Consider the following 8,812-nt stretch of genomic DNA (forward strand, 5'->3'; position numbering starts at 1 on the left):
CTTTAGTTTATAATTTTGATAGCATTGCAACATAAATGCTGTTTCAAACAATAATGCCAGTAGTTAGCTGTTTGATTCAATATTAGCCATTAACTTTATACGTCAAAGTCCTCTACTGGTATTATCTAATTTCTCATAAGTCTACGGTGATTTTAGTATCTTTTTATTGCATCTGTAGTTTAAAATAAGACAAATTATATATATAAAATAAGATTCATTAGACTGTGATAAGGGAGAAATTGTAAAGGTACTTCCTATAAGAAAAATAGTGCTCTTATTGGGAAAAGTATATTTGTTTCGTCCTAGATTAGTCTTTTAATTGATATAATTAAAATTGCAAATCAATGTCTGTAGGGTGTTATTTTTATTTCTACTGATAATTTTAGAAGGTATATAATTAACAACATGAAGTCAAAGGTATACTCCATAATAGTTACAATATTATACAATATATAGTCAGCAGTTTATACATTTGATGCTAGATATTTCTTATGGAACACCAAATCTTTCAAACAAAAGCAAATGTATTATTATGGGATAATTTTAAAGTGTGATGGTGTACTATTAATAGAAATTGAATTGTTTCTTCATTATCCATTACTTGATCAGTTTTCCCGACCCTATGAGAGGGAAAATCAGAATTTAATTATTATAACAGAATGAGTTATTCATCTTGAAATAGCTTTGTGAGACCCACTATGAAATACAATTAATCAGAAACTGATGTTTTTGTGCTTTGATTAACTGAATTTATTGAGCCTTGAAACATTTTTCTCTTTATAAATGGAAAGCTAGAAAGATATTCTCCTGGGGAATCAAAGCTGGACCCCATAAATTTAATAGGATTTTGTATCAAGGTTGCCATGAAGCTTTAGTAAAAACACAGAGTTTGTGTTTCTGTGGCATAATGTCCTCTGGAAAGAAGTTGGCCTTCAACAATCTGAGCACCACTTTACTTGGCAAAGTCAGTTTGCGTTAAGCTTTCTGACCTTAAAAATTAAATAAAGTTTTCCTCAAACTTTGCATTTCAGTGTGGCTGTCCTCTTGCTTTTTTCTTTATAGCACTATATAAAAGGGTCTGTTCTGGAGAACATCCTACTGAATAAGCCAGCCACAAACCAGAATTGATCTAGGGTGACTGAGAGACCCAAAATAACAATGAGATTAACCACATCACTGTCCTCTTTTTATTTTGCTTAAAAACATGTTCATCTTCAGCAACCATAAAACATTCAAGGAGCTTATAATTTGTTTGAGTAGGTATTTTATATGCTTATATGTAAAATTCTAATATTGAACATGTGTTTGCAAACTGCACAAATACACACAGATTCTAATACCCCAATGAGAATATTTTGTCCTACAGCAAAGGGAAAACAAGGTCAAGAGCATATGTGATTATAAACAAACGGCAGAATAAGGTAAGAGCATAAGGGTGTGGAAAACAAGGTCGGTGGTGCTTCAGAGGAGCACAGATCCTATCTGGTTCAAAATACATAAGGCTTCATGTGAAGGGCTTTGGAGGATGGATAGGGTTTCAGCAACTCGAGGAGTAAACAGCACGGGTAAAGTTACTGAGACAGACATTTGCAAGGTGTGTTTAGGGTAGAGTGAGAAAGTCAATTTGAATTGAAAGCAGAACACCTATGGTGAGGGAAGGCATAGGGTGAAATGTAAAGAAGTACAATGGGCCCTTGCACAATGCAGGGGATGGGCGCTGATGCACAGGCAGTCAAAAATCTATATATAACTTTTGACATCCCCAAAACATAACTACAGTTACAGTTGTATTCATGAAAGATTAGTTCCATAACCCCCATGATTCGAAAATAAGCAGATGATCAAGGATACATAAAGCTGACTATATATTCATTGAAAAAAAATTGTATGTAAGTGGACCACGTTGTTCAAGGGTCAACTGCACATTGGTTCATGTGGAAGGCATAAATGTTAAACTGAGGAATTTATTATAAGTCAGAAAGTGGTGGAGAGCAATTAAATGTTTTGAACAGGAATGTTTGAGAGAAGCTGGAGGTCAGTGATTCCCAATCCTATCTGTACTTTAGAATCATTTGGGGAAACTTTTAAGAAATTACTTAAAGGGACACTTTAAGTAATTGGGTCACTGGGACCCTTCCCCCAGTGATTTGATTTAACTGGGTCAGGGCTAGGCACAGGTGTTTGCTATATTTCAAAGTGCCACAGGTGATTATAATATTCAGCCAGTATTAATAATCACAGATATAAGAGTTATAGATTTCTCAACCTGGGTATGCATAATTTGAACCAAGTCTGTCTTAATTACCTTGACTCTTTCTTTTTCCCTGGTATTCATCTGACAAACTCTAAAACCTGACTAATGCTCACAAAGATTGTTAAGAACACAGTTGCCATATATAGTGACAGAAGGAGATTGGACTTTGGGTGGTAAGCACACAATGCAATATACCTATGATGTATTACAAAATTATACACCTGGGGATTTCCAGTCAAGATGACAGATTAGGAAAATGTTGTGCTTCCCTCCTCTCATGACCACATTAAAATTACAACTAAACTACAGAAAAACCATTATTGAGAATCACCAGAATCTAGCTAAACTAAAGCCCTAAAACTAAAGACATATAGAAGAAGCCACCACTAGACTGGTAGGAGGAACAGAGATGAGGAACAGGATGGTCCCACACCCATGTGTGACCTTTAAATATCAAGAAGGATATCACAGCTGTGGAAATCCCCTCACTGGAAGAGCAAGGGGTTCCAGTTCTACATCAAACTCCCCTGCCTAGGGTTCCAGTGCCAGGGAGAGAAGCCGAGTAACTTCTGGCTGTGAAAACCAATATATTTTGTGGCTCAGTGAGATGGAGGGCAGCCGCAGTCCTAGGAACTACCCTTAATGGGCTGGCACTCAGACTTACTTGCTGATGGACTCACTCATTCTGAGCTCCAGTGCTGGGGCAGCAGCTTGAAAGGCAACAAAGACTTATGGGAAGGAACTGAGTTGTTGGCCTGCAGGGCAACGGCTGGAGGGGCAGCTTTCTCCCAAAAAGAAGTGCTGACAGAATCCATTGTTTCTTCATTGAGCTCTCTCCTCTCCCCACATGCAGAAGCAGGTGGCTGCCATATCTGAATTTCCATCAACTTAGCTAAAATGGTTTGTTTGTTCTGACCAGATGATTCCCTGAGACCCCACCCAACCCAACTTTTGGGCACACTCAATCTACTTCCAGTGGATTTTCAGTACAAACCACCTGTTTTGGTTCATGCTGCAGACTTTCCTAAAATCTCTCAAAGGTTCACAAAATCTAAACAAGCAGCATTTGACTTCAGCATGTCCTATACCTCTTGCTGAACAACTGCAAGTCCGACACAAGTGGCAGCCAGACTTGGATCACAGTTTGGCCTCTAAAGGCACCTCCAAGCCCAGGATGGGTAGTGACCATAGGAAGATTGCTTTGTGGCTCATGCCAGGTGGCTCCAGGCAAGGCACAGGTTGCCATTGAACTTGGATTTCTCAAGGGCCCGTTCAGTAGGCCCCAGTCCTGACACACCCAGTGGCCAGCATCAAACCATCAGACTGAACTGGAGCATCACATGGCTGCCTCCAGGGACAACATAACCAAAGGGCACACTCAGCAGGCACCAGAGCCCTACTAATGGGTATCCTGCTCCATAGAGTCAGCCCTTGCACAACAGCTCCTCCACTGTAGTCATGGCCAGTCCTCACAACAAATCAGCCCTACGGTCAATCTTTTCTGTTGATGTGAATACAGCAATCAAGGCTAAACTGCAACAGAAGAAGACACACAAATCATACAAGGGACACACTGGCAGCACCCAGCTCAGGTGACCAAGGATACTGTGCCACTGGCCCCACAGGACACCTACTCATAAGTCCACTCTCCGAAGACTGGGAGACATAGTAGCCCTATCTAATATATAGAAATAAGCACAGGGTGGCAGCCAAAATGGGGAGACAAAGAAATATGTCCCAAATGAAAGAACATAACAAAGCTCCAGAAAAAGAACTAAACAAAATGGAGGTAAGCAACCTTTCAGGTACAGAGTTCAAAGCAATGGTAATAATAATGCTCAAGGAACTAGGTGAGAACTTCAACAAAGAGACAGCAAGCACAATAAAAGGATATAGAAACACTAAAAAAGAACCAGTCAGAAAAGAAGAGTACAATAACTGAAATGAGGAATGTATTAGAAGGAATCACCAAAAGACTAGATGAAGCAGACTATCAAATCAATGATTTGGAAGATAAGGTAGCAGAAAACACCCAATCAGAACAGCAAAAAGAAATAAGAATAAAAAAAAGAGGGTAGTTTGAAAAACATTTGAGACAAAATCAAATGTACCAACATTCACATCATAGGGGTACCAGAAGGAGAAGAGAGAGAGCAAGAAATTGGAAACCTATTTGAGAAATAATGATGTAAAACTTTCCTAAACTGGAGAAGAAAATAGACATACAAGCACAAGAAGCACAGAGAGTTACAAACAAGATCAACCCAAAGAGACCCACACCAAGACACGTCATAAATAAAATTCCAAATGTTGAGGACAAAGAAAGAATCTCAAAAGTAGCAAGAGGAAAGCAGTTAGTAACCTACAAGGGAGATCCCATAAGACTGTCAGCTGATTTCTCAACAGAAACTTTGCAGGCCAGAAACGATTGACACAGAATATACAAAGTGATGAAAAGCAAGGACCTACATTCAAGATTACTCTTGGGAAGCTCTTTATCTGTCCTTTGATTCTAAATGATAGCTTTTCTGGGTAGAGTAACCTTAAGGCTTATAAACTCTTGCAAATGTATAAAAGAAGACATGTATAAAGGTGTGCACGTTATGCTGCTTGTGCTAATCTAAAAGTAGAAATGGCTTAGCTGCCAATCAGTGGGAGAATGGGTAAACAATAGTTTATTCTTCCTTTGTTGCTTTCAGTTTTATATCCCACATACAATGTGAAATATAGATGATATAAAACAAATTTTACACTTGAAACCTATGCAATTTTACTAACCATTGTCACCCCAATAAATTTTAATTAAAAACATGCATTGAATTAGTAATCAAAGAACTCCCAACAAAGAAAAACATAGGATTAGATGGCTTTTTTTGTATAATTCTAGTAATTAATTAAAGAATAAGTAAAGCCAATGCTTCTCAAACACTTTTTTTAAAAATGAAGAAGAGGGAATTCATGCAAAATGAGGCCAGCATTACTGTATCAAAAAAAAAAAAAAACAGAGAAAAACAATACAAGAAAAAAACCCTGCAGATTAATATTCCTGATGAATATTGATTTAAAAATTCTTAACAAAATACTAGCAAACTGAATTCATGGGCATATTAAGGGATTCTATGCTATGACCAAGTAGAGTTTGTCCCTGTGATGCAAAGATGGGCCATCATGTGCAATACACTATGATAACAGAAAAAAGAATGAAAAAAATCACATGATTATCTCACTTGATGTTCCAAACACAACAGACAAAATTCAAAATATTTTCATGATAAAAACACTTAATAAACTAGAAATAGAATGATATTACCTCAAAATAATAAAGGGCATACATGAAAAGTCCACAGGTAATATCATATTCGACAGTGAAGAACTTAAAGTATTTTCTTCAAGATCTGTAACAAGGCAAGGATGCCCACTCTTGCAGTTTCCATTAACCGCGGTACTGGAAGTTTTAGCTGGAGCAATTAGGCAAAGGGAAAAAAAAGAAGAAAAATATCCAAATTGGAAAGGAAGGACAAATTCATCTCTGTTTTCAGATGACTTGATTTTACATATAGAAAACCTTAAATATTCCACAAACTGTAAGAATAAATAAATGAATTTAGAAAAATTGGAAGATACAAAATTGGCAATCAAAAAATCAGTTGAATTTGTATCACTAATCAAAAAAAACAACAACCTGAAACAAAATTAATAAAATAAACCCATTTACAATAGCATCAAAAATAATAAAATACTTAAGAGTAAACTTAACCAAGGAAGCGAAAGACGTATACACTAAAAACAACAAACCATTGCTGAAAGAAGTTAAATTACACAGATATAAATGGAAAGACATTCCATGTTCATGGATAGGAAAACTTGATATTATAATGTCCATACTAAACAATGAAATATATAGGTCTGATGCTATCTGTATCAAAATCCCTGGCTTTTTGTTGTTGTTGTTGCAGAAATTAAAAAAAAAAACAACAAAAAACACACAAACCTGTCTTAAAATTCATGTAGATTCTCAAAAAACACAGAATAGCCAAAATAATTTTGAGAGAGAAAGACACTTCATACTTCCTGATTTCAAAACGTATTACAAAGCTACAGTAATCCAAACAGTATGATATTGGCATAACAATCATATAGACTAATGGAATAGAATAGAGAGCCCATAAGTAAACCCTTGAGTATATACTCAAATGACCTGAAACACAGGTGACATGGGGTCTTCAACAAATTTTGTTCTCTCTACCATACCAGTAGTTTTGTGAAAACTAGATATTCACACACAAAAGAATAAAATTCAAAGTTTACCTTACACTGTATACAGAAAACTATAAAACTCTTAGAGGAAATTGTAAAGGCAAAGCTTCATGACATTGGAATGGGAAATTATTTTTTTGGATATGAAACCAAAAGCACAGGCAACAAAAGCAGAAGCAGATTGTTGGGTCTACATCAAACTTAAAACTTCAAAAGTACACAATCAGCAGACAGAAAAATGAAACCTACGTAATGGGAGAAAATAATTGCAAACCATATACAAATAATTAGTTAATATCCAGAATATACAAAGAACTACTACAACTCAGTAACAGCAATAAAAATATCACCTAATTAAATAGTGGGCAAAGGACTTGACATTTATCCAAAGAACATATACAAATGGCCAATGGCCAACAAACATATGAAAAGATGCTCATCATCACAAATCATCAGGAACATGCAAATCAAAATCCCAATGAGAGATCACCTCACACATATTAAGATGGCAATTTTTTTAAAAAAAGAAGTGTTGACAAGGATGTGAGAAATTGGAAAACTTATGTAAAATGATACCACCGCTATGAAAAATAATATGGCGGTTCCTTAAAAAAATAATAAATCACACTTGAAACCTATATAATTTCATTAACCAATGTCACTCAATAAATTTAATAAAAATTAGAACTATCATATGATCCAGCAATCCCACTTCAGGGTATGTATCCAAAATAATTGAGAACCGAGTTTCAAAAATATTTTGACACCCATGTTCATTGCAGCATTAATCACTAGCCTAGATATAGAAACAGCTTAAGTGCCTGTCAATGGATGGATGGATAAATAAAATGCTGTATTTACATATGAGTACAATGGAATATAATTTAGATTTAATAAAGGAAATACTGTCATATGCTACAACATGGTTGGACCTTGAAGATATTATGCTAGATGAAATAAACCAATCAAAAAAGACAAACACTCTCTTTCCAATTGGTGCCACGCCACGGGCATCTCTTGGGACAACTGGTACCAGCACCGCAAATCTGGGGGCAAGAGAAAGCCCTACAACAAGAAGTGAAAACATGAGCTGAGACGCCGTGCTGCCAATGCTAAGATTGGTCCCCACTGTGTGCACACAGTCCATGTGTGTGGAGGCAACAAGTACAGTGCATTGAGGCTGGATGTGGGGAACTTGTCCTGGGGCTGCGAGTGTTGTACGTGTAAAAGAAGGATTATTGATGTTGCCTACAATACATCCAACAACGAACTGGTCCACACCATCACCCTAGTAAAGAACTGCATCGTGCTCACTGATAACATACCCTACCGACAGCCAGGGGTATGAGTCTCACTATGCACTCACCCTGGGACACAAGAAGGGGGCCAAGCTGACTCCTGAGGGGGATGCAATTTTAAACAAAAAATGATAAAAAAAAATTCAGAAGAAATATGATGAAAGAAAAAAGAAAGCCAAAATCAGCAGTCTTCTAGAGGATCAGTTCCAGCGGGGCAAGCTTCTTGCATGCATTGCTTCAAGACCAGGACAATGTGGCCAAGCAGATGTCTGTGTGCTGGAGGGCAAGGAGATGGAGTTCTATCTGAGGAAAACAAGGCCCGAAAAAGCACATACATCATCCTCCCTCCTAGCTTAGTCCATGTAATAAAGATGTTTTGTGTTATGTTAAAAAAAAAAAAAGACAAACACTACAAGAATCCACTTATATGAAGTATCTAAAGTAATGGAACTCACAGAAACAGAAATTAGAATGGTGGTCACCAAGGCCTAGGGGAAGGGGGAAATGGGGAGCTACTGTTCAATAGGTATAGAGTTTCTGTCATGCAAGTTGAAAGAGTTCTAGAGATCTATTCTACAACAACATGCATATAGTTAGCAATTGTACTATACATTGAAAATTTAAGAAATGAATTTTTCGTGTTTTTTACTACAATCACACACACACACACACACAGTAAAAACAAATCAAGAAATCAGCTGTCATGCCAGGAAAAGATATGGAGGAATATTAAACTCATTGCTAAGTGACAAAGGCCAGTCTGAAAAGGCTATATACGGTATGATTTCAACTATATGGCATTCTGAAAAGGATAAAACTACAGAGATAATGTAGAGATCAGTGGTTGCCAAGGATTCTGGGGGAGGGGCGTTGTAATAGTTAATTTTATGTATAAACTTGTCTAGGCTGTAGTACCTAAACATTTAATCAAACATTTTTTCCAGATATTTCCATGAAAGTATGTTTTAGATGAGGTTAACATTTTAATCAGTAGACTTTGAGT

The 8,812-nt window shown here is 36.7% G+C and overlaps 1 pseudogene across 1 annotated transcript in view; it reads left to right on the top strand.

The window, feature by feature from the left end:
• Positions 1-8,166, top strand: part of LOC308495050 (small ribosomal subunit protein eS8-like) — an 89,813-nt pseudogene extending 81,647 nt beyond the window's left edge. Inside the window, exons 2-3 of the transcript in view lie at positions 3,295-3,432; positions 7,486-8,166. The product of the transcript in view is annotated as a small ribosomal subunit protein eS8-like (transcript). The remainder of the gene's footprint in view (positions 1-3,294; positions 3,433-7,485) is intronic.
• Positions 8,167-8,812: the final 646 nt, after the last annotated feature.

Source organism: Rhinolophus hipposideros (assembly GCF_964194185.1).
Source record: "Rhinolophus hipposideros genome assembly, chromosome: X".
In the NCBI taxonomy this organism is placed as follows: domain Eukaryota; kingdom Metazoa; phylum Chordata; class Mammalia; order Chiroptera; family Rhinolophidae; genus Rhinolophus; species Rhinolophus hipposideros.